Consider the following 24,576-nt stretch of genomic DNA (forward strand, 5'->3'; position numbering starts at 1 on the left):
GACCCCTGCCCTAGAAGAAAATCCACAGACATCTATTGAGGACCCACCATATACAATACAGCATGCTAGGCACACTCAGTGGCATGAGGCATGGTCCTCGCCCTCACAGAGCTTGGAGTTCTGTGGCAGAGGTAAGACATACTCACAAAGAGTCAAATATTAATATAAAGCTCCATGTAATAAGTGACACAAAGAGTAAGACAAACACTAAGAACTTAGAGGCTGGAAGAACAAGAAATCAGTAGGGATTGGAATGCTTCAGGGTAGGTATAAGTAAATGGACAGGAAAGATGTGCAGGGCTCTGCAGGCAGAAAGATCTGTATAAACAACTATCCAGAGGAGGAAAGAGGGTGGTGAATAAATGTAATTATTATAGAATATTCTGGCTGAAGCAGTGATTCTTAGAGAGCTTTAGTTGGGGAAAAAAGGTTGAAAAGTTAGGGAGAAAATTAAATAACAAGTTAAAAACTTAGACTTCTTGTTATATGAAATGAAGTACTAAAGACTGTTGAAAATTAAGTCAATGGAAACAGACCATCTCTCTTCTTCAGTGTCAAAGCCATCAAAGCCACTGATTTAAGAGCTTGCACTTGGTTTGTGTGTGAAATAATAAGCTTTTGTCAATCAATGCATTATATTATATGAAAAGTGAGAAATTTGGAGAGGGTGGGAATGGGTCATGGGAAACAGGCATCATACTGATAAAGTGAGGTTTGCATTTCAGGTATCTTACTGTATGTAGCTGCTACTTGGAGGATGGATTTAACAAGGATGAGATTGGAAGGCGCCCAGGTAGAAGGCCATGGTGAAACTCCAGGCAAGAGTTAATGAAGGCCTGTACTGAGCTAGTGACAACAGGGATGGAGAGAAGGAGAAGAATGCAAGGCATATTAGGATGCAACATTGGCATTTGATGATTATCATTGACTGTTGAGTGGGGTGATGAGAAGGAGGGATTCTAGACTGACCCACAAGTTTCTGACCTGGGGGATGCTATAAACTGAGTTCTGTGCCCCACTCCCTACCCAGTTTTGTATGTTGAAGCTTTAACTCTTAACATGATGGTATTTGGAGATGGGATGTTTGGAAGTTAAATTTATTTATTTAATTTTTTTTATTTCCATAGGTTATTGAGGAACAGGTGGTGTTTGGTTACACGAGTAAGGTCTTTAATGGTGATTTGTGAGATTTTGGTGCACCCATCACCCGAGCAGTATACACTGCACCAATTTGTAGTCTTTTATCTCTCATCCACTTCCCACCCTTTTCCCCTGACTCCCCAAAGTCCATTGTGTCATTCTTATGCCTTTGCATCCTCATAGCTTAGCTCCCACTTATGACAGAGAACACACAATGTTTGGTTTTCTATTCCTGAGTTAGGAAGTTAATTAGATTTAGAAGAGGTCAGGAGGGTGAGGCCCTCATGATGTGATTAGTGCCCTTATAAGAAGAGACACATGAGTTCGTTTCCTCTGTCTCTCTCTTCACCTTGTGAGGGCACAGGAAGAAAGTGGCCATCTGCAAGACAGGAAGAAGGCCCTTACTAGGGAACAGAATTGGCTGGTGCCTTGATCTTGGACTTCTCAGCCCACAGAACTGTAATAAATAAATTCCTCTTGTTTAACCCACCCAGTCTCCAGTATTTTGTTTGGCAGTTGGAGCTGACTAACACAAGAGACTAGGTAGATAGTACTATTAACCAGGATACAGAAGGAGGTTCTTTTGGGAGAGGAAGATGGGGAGTTCAGTGTTAACACTGTATAAATCAGGATTCTTTGACTGCCAAGTCATGGAAACCCATATCAAACTACTTTAGGGAATTTCATAAATTCACCAAATGGTGGAAAGTAGGGGTTGAGAAAACATCATCAAAACTAATTCTAAAAGCACCAGGATTAGCTCTCTGTCCTGACCTCTCTCTCTTTCCCTCTCCCTTTGGCTTCACCTGTATTTGGGCTCATTCTCTCAAGGCCCTCCAAGTGGACAGAATATTCCACCAGCAGTTCTGGAATCCAAGAAGAAAGATAGCTACTTCTTCCTTGCAACTTTGAAACATTCCTGGAAAGAGATCCCACAGGAATCAAAAAACTGAATGAGATAGTCTAAGTCCCTTCTTTTGAGGAATTATAGTCATAAAAACACAAAAACTTGAAGACACCTCTGATATTTCCAAAGAGCAGACCACAGTCATGGCACGTAATAAGAGCTCAATAAATATTAAATCAAAGGACAATGAATGGACACTTTCCATAAGATCATTTGGCATTTATGAAGTACCTTCATGGCATACATTTTCATCTATTATAGAGTCTCTCCTTTGCCCCTGGCCCCAACTCATATGTCAAACTGTAACAAGTAGGTTGAAGTTTTTTGACAGAAGAGCCAAATTCTGCAGTCACACTTCACTCAAAACTCCTGGGAGACCAAGCAACAGGAGGCAAAAGCTGGAAAACACATTACACCTCGCATAAAAAATTTCTTCTTACCCCTACCCACCACCATCACACCATTTAAACTGTCCCACCAACTCACCAACACAGCATTACCCACTGTACCGTCTGTTAGGAGAGGAGGCTCAGAGCCCTAGCAGACCTCTTCTAAAGACTATAAAACCAGCTTTACACTATCACAGTGAACACTGATTTCTCTTCATAATTCTACTGAGCTCCTCTGAAGGCAAAGATTGGATGGGCACTTTAACAGCAATATTCATAAATGACAAATACTAAAATCAGATTTCAAAACTGCACAGTGCATCTTCAGTATTGTAGCACATGATGTTTTTTGCCTTTTGTCTGAACCTCAATCTATTTAGTTTTATTATATATATTATATTATATTATATTTAGGCTGCCAGTAACATTTATTGAGGGCTACCTCATGCATGACCCTGAACTATGTACCAAGAAAAAGATAAAAGCAGCTAAGTTTCCCCAGGGCACAATCGAAAGAGTGTCAAGAACATTATTTATTTGAAAAATCTAGATTAGACTCCTCCTTCTCAATCTCTGGATCCCAGTCCCCCAGAAATCTCTTTCTTCTGATCCTATGGGACTCCACACAGACTCATAAGTGGTCATGACCATTCTTTCCCCTACCTTATTGGTGGCCTCCAGTTCTTTCATCATTTCCCTGCTGCCACTGTCACAGCCCTGTCATTACCAGCTGGGTATGGCCTTGACTGTAGCCAAGCAACATTTATTTGTTCCACCTGAATGAGTTACTTGTCTATTGAGTGGGGTGATGAGAAGAAAGGATTCTAGACTGACCCACAGGTTTCCAGCCTGGGGGATGCCATAAACTGAATTGTGTGCCCCACTCCATACCCAATTTCGTATGTTGAATCCTTAACCCCTGGTGTTATGGCACTTGGAGATGGGGTGTGCATGTGTCCACACACATGCACATGCACACACACACACAACCCTGTGATGTATTCCATTACTCATCACAAGATAACTCTACCCTGGCCTCCTTACTTAGAGAACTCTAAAGATATAGTTCTTCACTCCACTTGCTTTTCATTACAACCCTCCTGCCAACAACCCTGGCACATGTCTATACGAACTAGCTTAACAATATAACACTGTCAACATCTCTGGCGGTTAGGCCAAAAGGCCTTCTGGTAACCTCCACCCTCACCAGCCCTGAGCCTCCTGTTCTTCCTGCCTCCAGCTAAGGTCTTGCATCAAGTTCATGTGCATCCTCTCCTCCCTCAGGTCTGTATTTCCCTTCTGGGTACCCACTCAGAGGGGTCTCCTGGTTTCCCTAATGGCTCAGGAGTCTTGGGCTTTTGGGCTTGGAGTGGGGGTCCTGTGAGTGAAGCCACTCAAACGGACCCACACACCTATCAGAGTCCATAGCAGAGAAACATTCTAGACCTATGCCCCTGGGGTTCCCTCCACACAAAGATGATTTGTGGTCAATTGTTTGGAACTCAGAGCCATTTTCCTCCCTAAACAACCTAAAAAGTGGTGGGTAGGTGCTCAGGATAACTCATAAAACTCCATTTGACCCACAGACCTAATCTGGAGTTCTACACATATGACAGAACCTACCTAACTAACAATATCCTGCAGTTCTATGGCTGCCGTGGGGAAGTGAGTTCTAAGTTCTAGCCAGGATCACAACTCTGCCACTGCCATCAGCAGGAACATCCCAGCTTTCACCTTCTACTGTTTGCCATCCCAAAGGTAGGGAATTGCCTGAAGCCTAGAGAGTGTTTGTTTGTTTGTTTGTTTTTCAAGGGGCAGGGGCAGCTACTTTGAGGGCTGAAGTGAGAGGATCACTTGAGCCCAAGAGGTAGAGGCCGCAGGGAGCCGTGATCGTGCCACTGCACTCTAGTCTGGACTACAGAGCGAAACCCTGTTTCAAAAATGAAATAAGGCCGGGTGCAGTGGTTCATTCACATCTGTAATCCCAGCACTTTGGGAGGCCCAGGCGGGTGGATCACCTGAGGTCAGGAGTTCGAGACCATCCTGGCCAACATGGTGAAATTCCGTCTCTACTAAAAATATAAAAATAAGCGGGGTGTGGTGGCACACACATGTAATCCCATCTACTGGGGAGGCTGAGACAGAAGAATTGCTTGAACCCAGGGGGCAGAGGCTGCAGTAAGCCAAGATCGCACCACTGCACTCCAGCCTGGGCAAGACAGAGCAAGACTCCATCTCAAAAAAAAACACAAAAAAACAAAAATGAAATTAAAAGGGATGAGGGGAGCAGAAAGATGTGACTCTGGGAGATGAAGCAGGCTGTACAGGCAGGAGAGTTCAGAGGCGCTGCCTCAGGGTTTTGGGCTCCTCCAGAGACTCAGGCTGCTCCCTTGTGTATCAATCCGGAAGACAGGCCTTGATGGCATGTTCAGCCCGGATAGGACTCCCATCACAGTCTACCCTACCGCACTGATGCTGCAGAGAGCAATGGATTTGGGAGTTCTAATGGAAGAGAAGGTGGGAACTAAAAAAAGTCTGTCAGGTTTCTGGGTGAGGTCAAATAAGGAATTTTTAACAAATGATTAACAACTAAAGCTAGATCAGTATTTGATCAGTATTTTACTTAATGAGGTCAAATCCAATTTAATACACCATATTATGGAATTCTGAAATACGCAGGTTACAAATATTGAATGTTTGTCAATCCTGCTAGATATGGCCCTTTTGTAGATCTGGGAGAACCCTCCGCCTTTGTCTGTGTCTACTCTCTCTCTCTTACTTGCACTTTAATTAATACTTGGCTTGTGTAGAGTCAGGATAAACTTACTTATAAGTTAAAAAAGCTAAATGTAAAGAAAACAAGTATTAACGTCTATTATATTTCCCTGGATCTGTTCAGAAAGGTAAAATATATATATATATATATTCTTTTTTTCTAGATGGTGGACTAGGAGGAGGTGTAAAAAAGTTTTCTATATTTTTAATAACCTTTGTTCAGAGACCCAAAAAGTAATTTTTAAAATGACAATAGTAATATGAAAATGTTTCTTTTCATTTCAAGTATGAATGGATTTAAATGACTTTTCTTGTATCTAAGTCTACTGTCCTATTCTGCTCTCATCTAAGTCTCTCCTCTCATTTTATTTAAGATATTACGGTGTCAAATTACTTTCACCTGACCACATACCTGAAGTGGAAAAAAGGGAAATGATGATTTAGAAAGTTTACCAGATTCAGGAAAGAAACTGAAGGGCTATTTTAAATTCCACAATCCTGGTAGCTTTGGTGTTCTGAATTAACAGATTAAATAGTTCCATGAGAATTATTTAGAGGCAATCAATTCAATGGTGTTTTCTGAAACTATTAGGTGTTAAACAATGCACTGTAGTGTGTCACACAAGTATCTACACACAAAAGCACACAGCATGGTACCTTCATTGGTGGAATTTATAATTATTTACATATGTGAAAAGGCAGAGAACTCTGTTTAACATGTAACCAACTACTAAACCCAGTACCTATGGCTTTCTTAAATAAGAGAAGATGAGGGACCCAAGGTAGCTCCAGCAAACAAGTTACAATTTAAATTGACAAGTCCTTTGAATGTTGGAAATTAACAAGAGCCCAAGCAGGGTTAAGCTTGGCCTTTTATAAGAGAGTATGGGCCGGGCTCAGTGGCTCACTTCTGTAATTCCAGCACATTGGGAGGCCATGGCGGGCGGATCACCTAAGGTCGGGAGTTCAAGACCAGCCTGGCCAACATGGTGAAACCCCATCTCCACTAGAAATACAAAAATTAGCCGGGTGTGGTGGCACGTCCCAGCTATTCAGGAGGCTGAGGCAGGAGAATCGTTTGAACCCGGGAGGCGGAGGTTACAGTGAGCCAAGACTGCACCACTATACTCCAGCCTGGGTGACAGAGTGAGACTCCATCTCAAAAAAAAAAAAAAAAACCAGAGATTATGAAAAAACTGTGCTGGGCACAGTGGCTCATGCCTGTAATCTCAGCACTTTGGGAGGCTGAGGCAGGCAAATTGCTTGAGCCTAGGAGTTCGAGACCAGCTTGGGCAACATGGCAAAACCCTGTCTCTATGGAAAATTTAAAAAATTAGCTGGGCGTGGTGGTACATGCTACCAGGGAGGCTGAGGTGGGAGGATCACCTGAGCCCAGGGGCAGGGCTGCAGTGAGCCATGATCACACCCACTGCACTCTAGCCTAGACGACAGAGTGAGATCCTGTCTCAAAAAAGAAGAAAAGGAAAGGAAAAAAACTGGCCTGAAATGGAAAAGTTATTTTGGAACACTTGGGAAGAGATAAGAGAGAGGAGAATATGTTTTGAGAAGATGGGCTTGTCAGTGGTGTGGAGGTGCATAAGAGGAAAATACATCAATTATGAGGTCACTGCAGTCTTCTAAGGTGAATGTGGCCAGAGTTAGCACTAGTGTGGACATATGAAAATGAAAAGGGAGAAAGACAAAAGGCATTTCAGCAGAAATATAGACACAACGTGTGCATCATTAGAGTAGGAGACAATTCTTGTTCCTTTTAAAATTTTCATCTTGGCTCTTTCCTTTTCTCTGGATCCGTTTCCTCTACGTAGGTCTTTTATTTTTATGTCTTGTTTTTTGTTGCTGGTGGCGATTCGGTTTACATTTTTTTCAATTTTTTTAATTTGTATTTTAAATTATACAAGTATACATGTTAGTTTTGGAAATTTTGAAAAATATGCAGGAAAAGTATAACGACATTAGAAAGCATCTGTACTTCCACCACTCAAATGATTTCAGATGACATTTTTTTCCAAACTTGATTGATGCATTTAGGAGTGATAATTAAACAAGACGGGTTTGGTGGAGCACATAGATGAAGCAGCTTGATGGATTCCTTTCCACCATGGCCTTGGAGCATACTTCATCAGTTCCCCATTCTCTGCCCTGAGCCCTGGTTCAGGAAGATCCCACAGGTTTCCTGTCATTTTCAGGTATTGGCACTGGGTCATGTGCCAGCATTAAAAGTCCATATCTAAGTCAGGTCAAGACTTCTGCCTTCCATGAGCTCAGGATCTGCAGTTTAGGGGCTTGGAGTGGAAGAGGTCATGGTCTGCTTTGTCATTCTTGTCACCCCATCCTATTCACACTGTGAGAAAATCCATATACCCTTACCCCAAGGGTGGAAGTGAGGCCTGTTCCCACTGCTGCCCACTCTCTCTTTACCCTGACTTTGTAGACTACTCTGGCCAACTTCCCACCTTCAGATACTGCCAGTGCTCTCTCAGGCACCGGGGTCTATGCCACAAAGCATACCCTTGTATGCTCTCTACCCCTGTAAATTCACTTCAATTGTCCTTTCTGAGAAATCTCTTATATAGGCTGCTGCGGGTGATAATGGTGAGCACTAGGCCTTTCTTTTTAAAATTTATAGTAAATATTGTGAAGCTCTGTCCTTTTTTGAGAATATGAGGATATTTGTTATCAATTATTCTTAGCTTTGGGCTTTGGCCAAAAGTTCAAGATGATAGAAAAAGTCCATTTCATATCCTAATATATATACACAGACACATACACACATAAAATAATAAAAATTAGGCCATGTACAGTGGCTCATGCCTGTAATTCCAATACTTTGGGAGGTCAAGATGGGAGGACTACCTGAAGCCAGGAGTTCAAGGCCAGCCTGGCCAACATAGTAAGACCCTATCTGTTTTTTTAGGAAAAAAAATAGATAATAATAATAATAATTGATACCACATATGATTTGCATCATTCTTATCTTCCACTAGCCTTGTAGAGTGAGCATTTCCTGTGTCACAAAACAATATTCCAAAAACATGATTTTTTTTCCTTTTTTTTTTTTATGACTGCATCCTGTAATGGCAATAATACAATTATAGGATTAACAGACCACAGGAGAAAAAGGCAGGTGATGTTTCTGGAAGACATATATGGAGTACAAAAAGGGAGTGGAAAAGTCACGTGACAATCATTTAAAAATACAGTACAAGGTTGGGTGTGGCAGCTCATGCCTGTAATCTCAACACTTTGGGAGGCCGAGGTTGGTGGATCGCCTGAGGTCAGGAGTTCAAGACCAGCCTGACCAACATAGAGAAACCCCATCTATACTAAAAATACAAAATTAGCCAGGCGTGGTGGCGCATGCCTGTAATCCCAGCTATTTGGGAGGCTGAGGCAGGAGAATTACTTGAACCCAGGAAGCGGAGGTTGCAGTGAGCTGAGATCACACCATTGCATCCCAGCCTGGCAACAAGAGTGAAACTCAGTTTCCAAAAAAAAAAAAAATACAGTACAAAAACATGATTTTTATTGTCTCATAATTTTTCATCATATGACTGTTCATTTCTCATATTCAACCATCACCCAATTATACATTTATAATTTTGCTAATATAAATGTCATTGCAATAAATATTCTTGTATGCAAATCTCTGTGCACATCTTTGTTTATAGTCTTAGGATAATCCTAGAAATAGAATGTTTCAAAGGTTATGGACATTTTTAAGGCTCTTGATACCATAAGAAAACCCCACAAGAAAAGTGAAATAACCACTCAGATTGTACCCAAACATTATTACCAGATTTTTTACATTTACAATTTGATTAGTGAAGTATCATACTTTCTTGTCATGGTTTATAATTCTTTGTTATTGAGGCAGACTCTTATTTACTCTGTATTTTTTCTTTGGCAAATGGTCTGTTCATGGCCTCTGCTTGCAATTTTTCTCCTGGAATCTTAATGTTTTCTTATTGATGTAGAAACTCTCTCCATTTAATGAGAATAGTTATCTTTTTTATCATATTGTATTTGTTGCAAATGTTTCCCAATTTGTTCAACTTGATTTTGCAGTAATCAGGGCAACTCTGTGGGCCTTAGGAAATAAAATTATCATCAACATTTACCAAGCTTCTAAATCTGTCTTTCCGCTTCTCCTTTAATCTCTTGTGGTCTCCACTGGGCTTCATGTGCTTCTGCCAGCAGCTTTCTCTGGATTGACAACCTTCTAGCTTCTACATCCAGTGAGGCCAAGAAGATTTAACTTTAGGTGGAAAAACTCAGGGCAGGCTGACTGGCCCAGCTTTATAACATGCTCACCTCCACACCAATCACTGGTGCCAAGAAAAGAAAGTACTCTGATTTGCCAGATTAAGACATGTTGTTAAAGTAAGACGAGAGCCCCTAAACAAAGGAAAGTGCTGGATAAACTGGGCAGACAAAGTAAAACAAAACAGAAACAAACACAAATACTGACATAGGTCTTTCCTTAGTATTTCCTTCCACTAGCATGATAACTTCTTTCTTTATACCAAAATTAATACATTTACATTTTTCTGGATTTTTTTTTTTTTCAATTGAGACAGAGTCTCACTCCCTCTCCCAGTCTGGAGTGCAATGGTGCTGTCTCAGCTCACGGCAACCTCCACCTCCTGGGTTCAAGTAATTCTCCTGCCTCAGCCTCCCAAGTAGCTGGGATTACAGGTGCCTGCCACCACGTCCAGCTAAAATTTTTTTTTTTTTTTTAATTTTTAGTAGAGACAGGGTTTCACCATGTTGGTCAGCCTAGTCTCGAACTCCTGACCTCAGGTGATCCACCCACATCGGCCTCCCAAAGTGCTGGGATTACAGACGTGAACCACCGCACCGGACCTGGATTCTATTTTTTACATCTAGCTTTATCTTCTCCAAATCCCTTCATTTCCTGTCCTCTAAGGTTCACTTTGGTTTTGTTTATTTGTTTTATTTTGTTTTGTTTTTAAGAGGCAGGGTCTCTGTCACCCAAGGCTAGAGTGCAGTGGCACCATCATGGTTCATTTTAGGCTCGAACTCCTGGGCTCAAGCAATCCTTCAGCCTCGGCCTCTTGAGTACCTGGGATTACAGGTGTGTGCCACCATGCCCAGCTTGCTTCATCATTTCTACTGGTTTGGTTATAGCCAGTACAGCCAGTTCCAGCCCCGGGTCTTCCTGGGTGGTCTAATGCTCCCCTCACCTCCAACACACACACACTCCCTTTCTTCAGTTCATTCTGCACACCATCACAAAATTAACATTCCTCAAACCCCACATCTATCCCTTCAATGATGTCATTTTCCTCTTCACAAGCCCTTAGTGTGGCCTCCCTGCCCCACCCATTTACCACAGAGAGGAAATGACCACTAATGTCATGACCACTCACTTGGCTAGATCACAATGAACTGTTATTTCACACAGCTTTCACAACTCTGCTCAGCAAATATAATCTCCCTTGTACAGAAGGGAAACAAGTTCAAAGAAGTTAAATCATTAAGTAACGTATTGTTCATATGTAACGAGGCTGGGAATTAACCGCTACTCTGCCTGAATCTTTACACAAGAAACCAAACTATCCACAGTAGATGGGCCTCCAAGCAGAGTCTAAACCCCTTAGCCTTTTCAAATTTCCAGGTTTTGCTTCCTCTCGCTGCCATATGTCAATCCCTCATTGTAATGAGATGTGTCTACTCACCTCCCATTCCCACCCCTGAGGCTCCCAAGTCTATGGGCTTCTCTTTTGCCTCTGTGTCTTTACTTGTGGTAATTCTCACCAAGAAGCTGCCTTTCCCCCTCTTTTTTACCCATCTAGAGCTCACCTCCCCTAAATGTCTGCTTAATTTCACTATTTCCATCAAGACTTTCCTGATTATCTTTTAAAAAAAAAAAAATTGTCATTCTGCCACCTAGATTATGAGTCTCTTGTGGTCTAGCCCATGACTTATATTTCCTTGTATTCCCCATATGCTTGGTATAGTAACTTGTAAAAAGTTAGTCACTATTTGTTGATCTGTGTCTTTCTCCTCCAAAGTGCTGTATTAGCGACTGGGTCTCACTCTGTCACTCAGGCTAGAGTGCAATGCTGTGAACACAGCTCACTGCAGCCTCAACCTCTTGGGCTTGAGCAATCCTCCTGCCTCAGCCCCCCAAGCAGCTGGGACTACAGGCACACACCACCATGCCCAGCTAATTTTTTTTTTTTTTTTTTGGAAGAGATGGGATTTCACCAAACTGTCTAGGCTGGTCTCAAACTCCTGGGCTCAAGCAATCTACCTGCCTCAGCCTCCCAAAGTGCTGGGATTACAAGTGTGAGCCACCACACCATGCCAAGTCATAGTAATTCTTAAAAAGCTTCTCCCCTTTGGCAAAATATTAATTTGATCTTAAGACTCAAATATTTGGACTTTCCTATTACATTGGTGATTTTTCAAGAGTCAAGATCATAACAATTGTAAAATGGTGAGAGTATAGATAAATTATTGGGAAATTTACACTAGCAAATATTTAGTTTACCTCCTAGAAAACATGCGAATAAACATGCATAGAGAATTTATGACTAAATACCACTATGTGGAATGTTTTATTGATGTACCTTAATAGTAGTTCATAACATCTAAAGAGACACAAAATCAATTTTAGAGGACCATAAACTTATTAAACATTACTATTTACTTTCTACCAGATTTTACAATGTTACTTTATATAATAAATAGAAGTTACAGGAAAACAAAATATTTTTGGAGAATGTGGAAAATCATCTAAAGATTGTTTTATATTGGGGGGTAGAGTGCCTGTTTTAACTAGCATCACTTTGAAAATTGCGTGAAACTTGGGAGATGATAAATGTTTACAATTTGCATCCACACTGTTACTAACACAATAGCCTGTTAAATCCCTTGGCAGGAATAAGAGCAGACTGCAGGCCATCCACATTATTCATCTAGGGGGAAAAAACATTATTCACAAATTTTAATTGCTCCTGTGGCACCAACAGTCTGAAAATGAAACATAAAAATGTAGCCTTTGGGAAGTTTTGCTGTGCAATGACTTTCGTTGCAAACCTAACCAGAGGGACCGATGTCTCTATCACAATTACACAAGGACTTGAATAAAATAAGTTAATAGTTTCAACTCGGGTCCTAGTGGACAGTAGACATATTTTAAAACTCATTCTATCCACTGTAAAATCAACAAGTCCTACACCTGACCCAAAATAAATAAGTCCTTACCTTCCCTAAGAACCAGTGCCCTGAGAAAGAGGTTTTAGCAGAGAGATTTACGTTTAAGCTCTCCAGGTAAAGGGAACCAGCCAATGCTGCCTAGAGAATTAGGTTGACCTTCCATCTCTAAAGCTAAGACTTAGAGGGTTGCAAAGAAAAAGAGGAAGATTGGCAGGACATGGTGGAGAGAAACACCAAATCAGAGAAATGACCTTTGGATTCAAGCTACAACAGAGGCCACCAATTGTCATGAAACCCTTGAAACCCTAGAAACATTTACCCTAGACTCACTCTACCTGAAGCCCTCCCCATTAAGAGCAATAGCATCCTTCTGCTGGCACAGGCCAAAAACCTTGAAGTTTGCTGGCACTGTCTTCAAAAGTGTGTCCCAAATCCCACGGTTTCTTGTCATCCTGCTTCTCTTCGTGTCACCTACATTCAATTCTCAACACCTTTTTATATAAGTATCACTTTTTTTTTCCTTTATGGTACCAATTCTTTGCTTAAAACTCAGCAATGGCTTCTCATTTCCCACAGAGTAAAGCTGAAATCCTTTAAATTTTTACTTTTTTTCTAACAGAGACAGGGGCTCACTCTGTCTCCCAGGCTGGAGTGCAGTAGCACCACCTCAGCTTACTGCAATGCTGGGTTCAAGCAATCCCCCCACCTCAGCCTCTCCCATAGCTCCGACTATAGGTGTGCACCACCAGGCACAGCTAATGAAGTCCTTCAAATGGCCTAAAAGTTCTGCATGCTCCACTCCTAACTTAGCCTTCGCTCTAGATGTGTGGCTCTTCCTGGAACACTTTTTCCCCAAATACCCCCTTGGCTAACTCCTCAACCTGAAAATCTTTGCTCAGACATCACCCTCTCAATCAGGCCTACCCTGACCCACCATTGTGGCTCAGGATCCTGCCCAAGGCCCCTGTAGTTGATATCATCCTTACCGTATTGCACTCTTGTTTATATATATACACCTGTGTATATGTGCATATATACATATATGTATATACATATGTGTGTGTATATATATATATTTTTTAAGATGGAGTCTCGCTCTGTTGCCCAGTCACGCTGGAGTGCAGTGGCACAATCTCAGCTCACTGCAACCCCTGCCTCGCAGGTTCAAGTGATTCTCCTGCCTCAGCCTCCTGAGTAGCTGGACTACAGGAGCCCGCCACCACACCCGGCTAATTTTTGTATTTTTATTAGAGACAAGTTTTCGCTATGTTGGCCAGGCTGGTCTCAAACTCCTGACGTCAAGTGATGTGCCCACCTCAGCCTATATGACTGATATTACAAGTACGAGCCACTGCTCCCAGCCTTTGTTTTTCGTTTGTTTTTTATATTCCTTTACCACCTTCTAACATGCTGTACAATTTACTTATTTTGTTACATATTGTTGTTTAACTTTTGTGCCCCACCCCTCTTATAGAACATGTAGGTTCCGCAGAAAAAGGAATCTTTTTTGTTGTTGTTCATGAATGTGTTCCAGATACTTAGAACAGCGCCTGGGACATAGTAGAGGCTAAGTAATTATCTGTTAGATAAATAAATGAATTAATCCATGTTTTATCTGTGAAGAAAATGAGGCACTAACAGGGTAAGTGATTTTTAAGCTAAAAAAGCAGCCAACTCCCCTTTAGTGCATGTCCCCCATGGTCTCTGGAAGACGTATTCTGTAGGTTAGGTTATAATGGTAAATTGACATTTTTGTCAGTGTTAGAATACAGTGGTAGAGAAGTTCAATTCTGTATCGATGAATCTTAGAAGTTAAGAAAACGAGCAGTTCACATTAACTCCTTTCTTTCTTTTTATTTATTTATTTATTTTTATTTTGAGACAGAGTCTTGCTCTGTGGCCCAGGCTGGAGTGCAGTGGCGTGATCTCGGCTCACTGCAACCTCCACCTCCTAGGTTCAAGCAATTCTCCTGTCTCAGCCTCCTGAGTAGCTGGGACTACAGGCACGAGCCACCATGGTCAGCTAATTTTTATATTTTTAGTAGAGGCAGGGTTTCACCATATTGCTCAGGCTGGTCTCGAACTCTTAACCTCAGGTGATCCACCCACCTCAGCCTCCCAAAGTGCTGGGATTACAGGTGTGAGCCACTGGCACCCAGCCTTCCAGCCTTTTCTTCATTTTTCTTTTTTTTCCTGGCCACTAGATCATCAGGAATCATGTTATCTGAAACTATCTCAGAGTGGTGAGAGTACAGGCACTTTTTAATGTCTTCTTTATATCTATGTTTGGTAGAACTCTTTAGTGAAACCTGGGGATTTCTTTTTTGGAAGCTTTTCAGTTATGAGTTTAATTTGCTTATCATTATAGGATTATTTAGGTTGTTTTATTTTGGTTGAATTTTGGTACTTTATAGTTTTCAAAAAGTGGTCCGTTTCTTCCAAGTTGTTGAATTTATGAACATAAACTTGTTTGTGGTATTCTCCTTTTATGCTTTTAATGGCTTCAGGATCTATAGTGAGATCCCATTTCATTGCCAATGTTCATAACTTGTATCTTCTTTCTTATTTTTCTCAGTTTTGCTAAAGGTTTAGCAATTGTATTGATGTTTTTAAGAATCCATATGTTATATGGAGTTTCTCTACTATTTCTATATTTTCAATTTTATTGATTTCTACTCTTTATCAGTTTCTTTTTTCTGCTTGTTTGGCTTTATTTTGTTCTTCTTTTTCTAGTTTTTTCAGGTGGGAATTTAGGTTATTGATTTGAACCCTTTCCTTTTTTTCTAATGTAAGTATTTAGTGCCATAAATTTCTCAGGTGATGCTTAATTGTGTCCCACAAGTTTTCTGGGTCTATCTGTCTTTTCTTTCTTCCTTCCTTCCTTCTTTCCTTCCTTCCTTCCTTCCTTCTTTCTTTCTTTCTTTCAGATGGGGTCTCGTCCTGTCACCTAGGCTGGAGTGGTGCCATCTCGGCTCACTGAAGCCTCTGCCTTCCAGGTTCAAGCAATTCTCCCATCTCAGCCTCCCGAGTAGCACACCACTACGCCCAGCTAATTTTTGCAATTTTAGTAAAGATGGGGTTTTACTGTGTTGGCTAGGCTGGTCTCGAACTCCTGACCTCAGGTGATCCACCTGCCTCAGCCTCCCAAAGTGCTGGGATTACAGGCGTGAGCTACCACGCCTGACCATCCTACAAGTTTTCATATATTATATTTTAATTTTCATTCAGATCAATGTTTTTCTAATTTTCCTTGAACAATTTCATTGACTCATGGATTATGTGTTGTGTAATCTTCATGTATTGAGGTTTTCTTTTTTTCTTTATGTTATTGATTTCTAGTTCAATTTTTTTACGGTCATAGTGCATACTCCACATAGCTTCAATTATTTTAAATTTGTTGACGTTTGCTTTTAACCCAGGATATGGCCTATGTATACAACTGTTGCATGGGCACTTGGAAAGAAGTTATATTCTGCTGTTGTTAAGTGGAGTCATCTATAAACATCAGTTACATCCTCTTGGCTAATGGTGTTATTTAGTTGTACTTTTTTGCTTTCTGTTTACTAATAATTCTATTAATTACTGAGAGGGAATGTTGAGGTCCCCAACTACAATTGTGGATTTGTAGTTCTCCTTTCAGTTTTATTGTTTGGTTTCATTTGTTTTCCAGGTTTTTGTTTTTGTTTTCAATTTTTTAGACAGAGTCTCACTCTGTCACCCAGGCTGGAGTGCAGTGGCACATTCTTGGCTCACTGAAACCTCTGCCTCCAGGGTTCAGGTGATTCCCTGCCTCAGTCTCCTGAGTAGCTGGGACTACAGGCACGCACCACCACTCCCGGCTAATTTTTGTATTTTTAGTAGAGATGGGGTTTCTCCATGTTGGCCAGGCTGCTTTTGAACACCTGCCTTGGCCTCCCAAAGTGCCAGGATTATAGGCATGAGCTGCCGCACCTGGCCGCACTTGGCCTTTTTTCCATGTATTTCCAAGTCTTATTGTTGGATGAATACACACTTAGAGCTGCTGTGTTATCTGGGTAGATTGATCCTCATGTAAATAAATATTTATTATCAGGCTCTGTGCTATAAAGTGAAATAGTCTTGGGCAGTTTGTGATCAGAGCATATACGTAGTTTAAACCATGTATTTTAAATGTGCTGGCAGGGTATGGTGGCTCGTGTCTATAATCCCAGCACTTTGGGAGGCCACTTTGGGAGGCCAAGGATCCTCAAGGAGGATCACTTGAGCCCACGAGTATGGGACTAGTCTGGGCAACATAGTGAGACCCCATCTCTACAAAAAAAAAAAGAAAGAAAAATTTAATTATAAATGTGTAAACCAGGATTTTGTTTTGTTTTTTGTTTTTGTTTTCAGTAGATTTCATTTTCTAAAGCAGTTTTAGGTTCACAGCAAAATTAAGCAGAAAGTACAGAGAGTTCCTATGCACCCCCTCTCCACACAGATACACAGACACCCCATTATCAACATCCAGCACCACGGTGGAACATTTGTTACAATCCATGAACCTACAAACCTACATTGACACATCATTACCACCCAAAGTCCATAGTCTACATTAGGATTCAGTCATCGTGTTTTACACTTTATGGGTTTTCACAAACGTATAAAGATGTGTATCTACCATTATAGTATTAAAAACAGTAGTTTCACTGCCCTAAAAATTCTCTAAGCTCCACCTATCCATTCCTCCCTTCCTCCAACCCCTGGCAACCACTAATATTTTTACTATGTTCTTACAAACCAGGGGTTTTTAACTTGGTGTTTTATATTAGTTAAGACAGGCTAACTGGGATGGCTGGGCCTTGGTGTGGACCTGCACCTCCCTTAGCAAAAATTTATAAAATTTAAAAAAAAAAGGTAACTGCTGCAACCAATGTACACAAAAATATATTTCAAACTCCTTAAAAAACTTTTTTTCCCACTCACATAAAGTCTGAAACAGGTACTTCTGATTGGAGGACACCTCTGCTCCATGTGGTGACTCAAGCCCATTTTATCTTGCAGTTCTATCATCTTAACATGTGCCTTCCAAGTTCATCATACTCATTCACATCCACAGATAGAGGAGGAACAAGGATGATAATATGAGGGACTCTTGAAGGCCAGGTCTGGAAATTATGTACACTTGGCTAAAACTCAGTCTTACAGATATTCCCAACCACAATGGAGGCCAGGAAATGTAGTCTAGCTGTGTGCTCAGGAAGAGGAGGAAACAGATTTAGTGAACATCTAGTCAGTCTGTTTCATAGGCCTATAGAACCCCAAAAGATCCATGGGTAGACTTTAAGGGATCGTTTAAGCATACAGAAAACATACGGGAATTGTTGCCTCCATATGTATTTTCCTGGAGAAAGGAAGGGAAGGACAAGCCCTGATTCTATTGACTAGGAATGTAGGTTGGAAGAAGCCAAATTTAAGCTGAGGCTTAAAAATGGGTCGAGATGGGGAGGGTGGGATAGAAGGTCAGGGCAATCTGAGCAGAAAACAACACTAGCAAAGGCACAAAGATGGGATAGTACAATGAGTATTTCAAAAACGGCCAAAGGATCAGATTAGCCATTGTGCTGAGTTTATTTGAAATAATATCCATTTAGTTGGTCAGTCAGCAAGGACATACTGGCCCCTCCTAGGTACCAAGTGCTATGGTAAAACTGGCTTTATAAAGATGAGGAGAGACAATGCAATAACAAAGAATGGCAAGTGTTGCCAGGGACGTAGAGGATACCGTAAGAGTCAACTGCAGGACATCTACCTTACCTAAAAGGTTAAGGAAGACATCCTAGAGGAAGTGATGTTTAAGCTGAGCCCTGATGGACAACTTGTATTGACATCAGCTTAGCTAAGAGTGAAGGGAGAGGCCAGGTGCGGTGGCTTACGCCTGTAATCCCAGCACTTTGGGAGGCTGAGGCGGGTGGATCACCTGAGGTCAGGAATTCAAGACCAGCCTGGCCAACATGATGAAACCCCATCTCTACTAAAAAATACAAAAATTAGCCTGGTGTGGTGGTGGGTGCCTGTAATCCCAGCTACTCAGAAGGCTGAGACAGGAGAATTGCTTAAACCTTGGAGGCGGAGGTTGCAGTGAGCTGAGATTGTGCCACTGCACTCCAGCCTGGGCCACAGAGCAAGACTCCGTCTGCAAAAAAAAAAAAAAAAAAAAAAAGACTGAAGGGAGAAGAACCCTATTCTAGGCCTGGAGGCATAAGAAGAGTATGTAGAATATATGAACACTTGCCAGAAGGCCTTTATGGTAAGGACAACAATGCAAAAGGAAGCCTGGCATGAACAAGGCTAAGAGGTAGATAGCCCAGATGCAGAAGACCTTGCATGTTAGGAAATGTGGATCCTAAGGAAAACAAAAAGGGCTTTACAAGAAGTAAAAGGAGTAATCCTGAATTAAAATTATTCCAACTGCAGCATGGACAACGTATTAGAGTGGCGCAAGACTAGATGTAAGAATATTTGTCTTGGGGACTCCTGTTCATCATCTAGACTGTGGTAATGATGGTTCTGAACAGTTTTTACTCTCAGCACTTCTAATACCAAATGTGTGGGGTTTTGTCTCCAAATCAAACAATGCTCCAACTTTCTGGACATCAAGTGGGTGTCTTAAAATTCAATTCAGTTCTGGCACTAACTACTTGAAGTTAACATAGATCCCATAGATTAAGGGCTCAGCCCCACAAGACTGCCCCACTTCAGATGCCAACACAAGTATTGAATATCCAGGGTACCCAACCTTCTACCCAATTTGGCTACAAAGTCAGGGATTCCCACGGACACAAATATTTGCTAGAGTGGCTCGCAGAACTGAGAAGAGCATCTTACTATTACTGGTTGAGTATAAAGGGTACAAATGAATAGCCAGGTGAAGAGGTACACAGGGTGAGATCTGGAAGGATCCTGTGTTCAGGAGCTTCTGTCCTAGTAGAGTTGGAGCACACTACCCTCCCAGTACGCCCAGTACGTGTGTGCCTTCACTAACCCAGAAGCTCTCCAAATCCCATCATTTAGGGTTTTTTTTTTTATGGAGGTTTTATCACACATGCACGTTTATTAGCTCAATCGCCTATCACTACCAATTTTTCAGGAAATTACAAGAGTTTTAGGAGCTCTGTGCCACAAATTATGGATGAAGATCAAAGATAAATTTCTTGTTCTATCACAGTGGTAGAGATGCAGAAAGATAGATGGATTTGAGAATCGGTATGACCCTTAGAACCTAATCTTTGATTGGCTATGGAAGTTAAAGAAGTAGTCAAGAATGTCTACCGGGCTTTTGTCAAAAGAATGGAGTAGATAATGGTGATATCTAGCACACTATTAAGCTGCAAATCAATTTTACCTGAGAAGATTTGTTTGAGAAATTGAGTTCAAACTGAGGTTCAATTTGAATTGCCAAGTCCAGGCATCCATAAGACAGTGGGACTTGTGGAGAGATAAGAATGGAACTCAGTGGAGAGGTAAGAAATGGCAATACATATTTGGGAATTGTCAACAAGGTAACAGAAGCCTTGGAAATGGATAAAAGTTTAGGTGGAGAGTATACAGTAAGCAAAAGTAGGTATCTCTGATGGATACCACATGTGAGTGATAGGAACACAGAGCCTGCTAAGAAGACCAGGACATGACCATGGAGTAAGAAAAGCAGAGCTCAAGGAAGGGAAAGGAAGAGATTGCTTTAAGGAGCAGTCAACAGTGTCAAATCCTGCCATGGAAAGGTTAAGCTGGATAAGGATAAAACGTGCTCAATGGATTTACTGACAAGGTGAGAATAATTTCAGTGAAGCAACAAGAGCCACGGCTGCATTGAAGTGCTTGGTAAAGAAATGGGCAGTGAGTGCAGACGGCTGATTGGAGAAGCTGATTGAAAGTAAAGAGGGTGGTGACAAGAGGGGAATGTGCTGTCAAGGAAGAGTTTCTGTTAATATGGGAGAGATTTGAACATGCTTATGTGACAGCTTTGATCACCTGAAAGAATGATACCAAAGTGTGGAAGGCCTGGAATTCCATGTAGAAGACTTTCTTCCAAGGCAATGAGCCATTCAAGGCAAGAGAATGACATGTTCATGGTCCTGGGTAGGAAGAAATACCGTGGAGCTGGGTATTACTACTTTCGAGGAACATCCTACCCTAAAAAAACTCGTCCTGCTTTATAAAGGAAGTATGTGCTTAGTTCTGGCTTCCGGCTGAGGGTCTCAGCAGAATCTTTCACCATGTTTTTTCTGGCAGTCTTTACAGTATTGCATCAAAATTATTGTCTAATTATCTTAGTTTTCTTACTAGGACAAACATCTTGTTAAGTTTTGTTTACTTTGCAATTATTCCAACCTTAATGTTACAATTGGATAGATTTTTAGTTCAGCAGTCAGCCTGCTATTTGATAAAGGGCAGTGCCAATGCTGTAGGTTTTTTGTCCTAAGATCCTTAAAGCAACTCTTCTTCCTCACCACCCTCCATGTGTCAAACTCTGTCATAAACAGCACCATAGAAATAAAAGGGAAACCCCCTTCAGGTGCAAATTAGTGCGTGGTGTGACTGAGGGAGACAGAAGGGATTGGGAAGTTTGATATATTAAAATGAAAGAATCCCAGTCATTATATTTAAAGCAAAAGCAAATCTCAAAGTTGCTTCATAAACAAGATTTATTACAAGACAATAAATTTAGACCCAAATGGGAAGGTCTGTGAGCTTCAATATCTCCTGCCTTATTCATAAATCACAACATTGATCAAATATAAATTAATGCATGAATGTGTATATTTGTGTACAGGAACTCATGAAACCTCATTATGTAAGAATGAAGTAGAAAGCAATTTTATATTATAAACACCTACATTAAAGCATTTAGCTTTTTTTTTTTTAATTTTATTTTGAGACGGAGTCTCACTCTGTCACCCAGGCTGGAGTGCAGTGGCGCCATCTCAGCTCACTGCAACCTCCACTTCCCAAGTTCAAGCGATTCTCCTGCCTCAGCCTCCTGAGTAGCTGGGGCTACAGGCGCGTGCCACCGCGGCTGGCTAGTCTGTATTTTTAGGAGAGACAGGGTTTTGCCATGTTGGCCAGACTGGTCCCAAACTCCTGACAGGTGATCCACCTGCCTTGGCTTCCCAAAGTGCTTACAGGCATGGCCCGGCAAAGCATTTAGCATCTTAAAAAACCTTAGCCAAGTGGATCTTTGTGAGACGTATGTACATGAATCTATTTCTTACATCTCCCCCTCTCAAAAGAAAAATGTGTGATGAACTATCACTCCTGCTACAGCTTTTGCTTTGGGTTCTTGGCAAGAGAATTGGGAAGACTAAGGAGTGAGCATTATATGATAACTCATGAAAAGAGGTGGAGAGAAGAACTTTCAAGAGTTTCATTTGTATTTCCTTCCAATGACCAACATATCCTGGGAGTGGCCGCTGTATATTTCATTTGGTTTTCTCCCTTGATTGGATTTGGTTTTTTTAGAAGTTCTTCCCTTCAAATAATATTGTTTAAACTCAAATATCAGACAGCAAACATTTTTGTATATTCTATAAGTAAATGTCTAGTTGTACAAGCTTCACTGATACATTAAAAAAGATTTAGTACCTTTTATCAAAATATCATGAAATGTGTCCGTAAGGCATATCTCAAAAAGGGTGTCGATGTAGTAAATCAGTGAAAATTGTCCATAATTGGGAAGGTAGGGAAGGAAAAGATCACTTTTCAGTATGAGTAATGGCAAGATATCTTCTATAAACCCACCTCCTCCAGGGCTTACTGCTACAAATGTGTTGTTAGAGAAGCAAGACATGGGGTTCTAGGAGGGCTGGGGAAATCTAGAAGTAACAGGAAAAGTTTAGTGTTAGCTAAAAGTCTCTATGCCTTTGATCAGAGGGGTGAGGCAGGACTGTGCAAATGTGCTATGGGCACAAAATGGGGAATGCAAGTCACACTTTAACCTTCTCCATCTTGGTAACAGCCTAGACAATTTAGAAAAGTATGTGTTCAATAAAAGCTGACTCCTACGAAACGAGTTTAAGGCAATTAGGTACAATAAATTAATCCAATATAGAAAGTGTCCCGTTACAATTTTAAAATCAAGAAATTTAGAGTACTTACTTAGTAGTACTTGAAATGTGGTTAGCGTGAAAAGAACTGCTGGAAGTGTAAAACACACCCTGGTTTCAAAGGCTTAGTGCAAAAGAACTATAAAACATTATCAGTAATTTTATATTGCTTACATGTTGAAATACTCTTTTGGACATATTGAACTAAGTGTATTTATTAAAACTATGTTTCTTCTTGCTTTAAAGGGGTCATTTAGAAATTTTACAATTACATTGTTACATTGTATCTGTAGATATAGGACCATTCTGCTGACTAAGATTAACCTGGCAGGACTTAGTACTGAAGGGATAGATGGGCCGGTCACAGCCCTAAGATAAAGGAAAGTTAATAGGCATACTTTTTAACAAGCCATTTAAAAATACCCCCTAGAGGCCAGGCGCGGTGGCTCACGCCTGTGATCCCAGCACTTTGGGAGGCCCAGGTGGGAGGAAGGCTTGAGCCCAGGAGTTTGAGACCAGCCTGGGCAACAGGGCGAGAACCCAGTCTCTACAAAAGATAAAATTAGCCAGGCATGGTGATGCACGCCAGGAATGGCGATGCACTGGGGAGGCTGAGGCGGGAGAATCACTTGAGCCTGGGAGGTCGACGCTGCAGTGAGCCGTGATCATGTCACTGCACTCCAGCCTGGGTGACAGAGTGAGACTCTTGTCTCAACAATAACAAAATAATAACCTCTAGAACAGGTAGCCAACCTCTAGAAAAGGTAGCCACTGCGTGAGATCACCTGAGCAATACTGTGGGAAGAGTGTCTATGGAGGAGGAAACGGGGATTCATTTCCTTTAAAAGCACCAAAGAGCTGGACAAGGTGGTTCACGCCTATAATGCCAGCACTGTGGGAGGGCAAGGCGGGCGGATCACTTGAAGTCAGAGTTTGAGACCAGCCTGGCCAACATAGTGAAACTCCGTCTCTACTGAAAATACAAAAATTAGCTGCGCGTGGTGGCACGTGCCTGTAATTCCAGCTACTCGGGAGGCTGAGACAGGAGAAACTTTTTTTTTGAGACAGAGTCTCGCTCTGTCACCCAGGCTGGAGTGCAGTGGCGTGATCTTGGCTCACTGCAGCCTCCACCTCCCGGGTTCAAGCGATTCTCCTGCCTCTGCCTCCCGAGTAGTTGGGATTACAGGCGTGCGCCACCACGCCCGGCTAATTTTTGTGTTTTTAGTAGAGACAGGGTTTCACCATGTTGATCAGACTGGTCTCGAACTCCTGACCTGACCTCGTGATCTGCCCGCCTCAGCCTCCCAATAGTGCTGGGATTACAGGCGTGAGCCACCGCGCCCGGCAAGGGAAAGCTCTTGAGCCCGGGGGGCGGAGGTTGCGTTGAGCCAAGATCGCGCCACTACACTCCAGCCAGGGCGACGGAGCTGGACTCCGGTTCAAAAAAAAAGCCCCAAAGAGCTAAAGTTAAGCACCTGCAAGCTGCTGATGTAACCACCCTGCCGGCAAAAAAGCCGGGCCAACGGGGCGTGGGAGGGTCCGGCCCCAAGGGAGGAGCATTCCCAGGTCCGAGAGGGAAGGCCCGGGAGCCACGCGGCTCAGGAAACCGCCCCCGCGAGGGGATAGGAGGATATTGCGCGGCCCCTCCTTCCATGACTCTTAAGGCCCTTCCTCTGAAGGGGGCGATCTCATCCTCAACCCGAGGAAACAATGCCCTCGAACCTGCGCCTGCAGCTCTGCTCCAGGCCGCTCACACAGTGCCTCCCCTAAAAGAACTCAGCCAGACGGGCTACAGGGATGAAGGGTTGGGGGAAAACAAATCCAGGTGTGCGATTCGACCGCACGCGCCTGCGCCAAAACCCCGCTTGGCCCTTAGTTTCAGCCTCTGCAGCAGCACCTTCATCCGCCTCCTTTTTCCCGCCCCCGCCGGAGACGTCACAAAGAGTGACGTGTAAAGTGAACAATCACAGTCCCTCTCCGCGCGTGCCGGGAGGAATGGAGAGGGAGGTGGGCGGGGAGAGGACGGAAAGAGTAGGCTTCGGGAGCTGGCTGGTCCCGGTCACCCAATCAGAGAGCTCTGGGGAGGGGAGGGGCGGGG

At 42.2% G+C, this 24,576-nt stretch overlaps 1 protein-coding gene across 1 annotated transcript in view; it reads left to right on the plus strand.

The window, feature by feature from the left end:
• Positions 1-4,128: 4,128 nt before the first annotated feature.
• The window catches only part of MEX3C (mex-3 RNA binding family member C), a 43,762-nt gene continuing 23,314 nt past the window's right edge, over positions 4,129-24,576 (plus strand). The window contains exon 1 of the mRNA XM_011928760.1: positions 4,129-4,194. The gene's annotated coding sequence lies outside the window, so the exon portion shown is untranslated. The remainder of the gene's footprint in view (positions 4,195-24,576) is intronic.

The sequence above is a fragment of the Colobus angolensis genome, unplaced genomic scaffold, assembly GCF_000951035.1.
Source record: "Colobus angolensis palliatus isolate OR3802 unplaced genomic scaffold, Cang.pa_1.0 Scaffold8, whole genome shotgun sequence".
NCBI lineage: Eukaryota > Metazoa > Chordata > Mammalia > Primates > Cercopithecidae > Colobus > Colobus angolensis.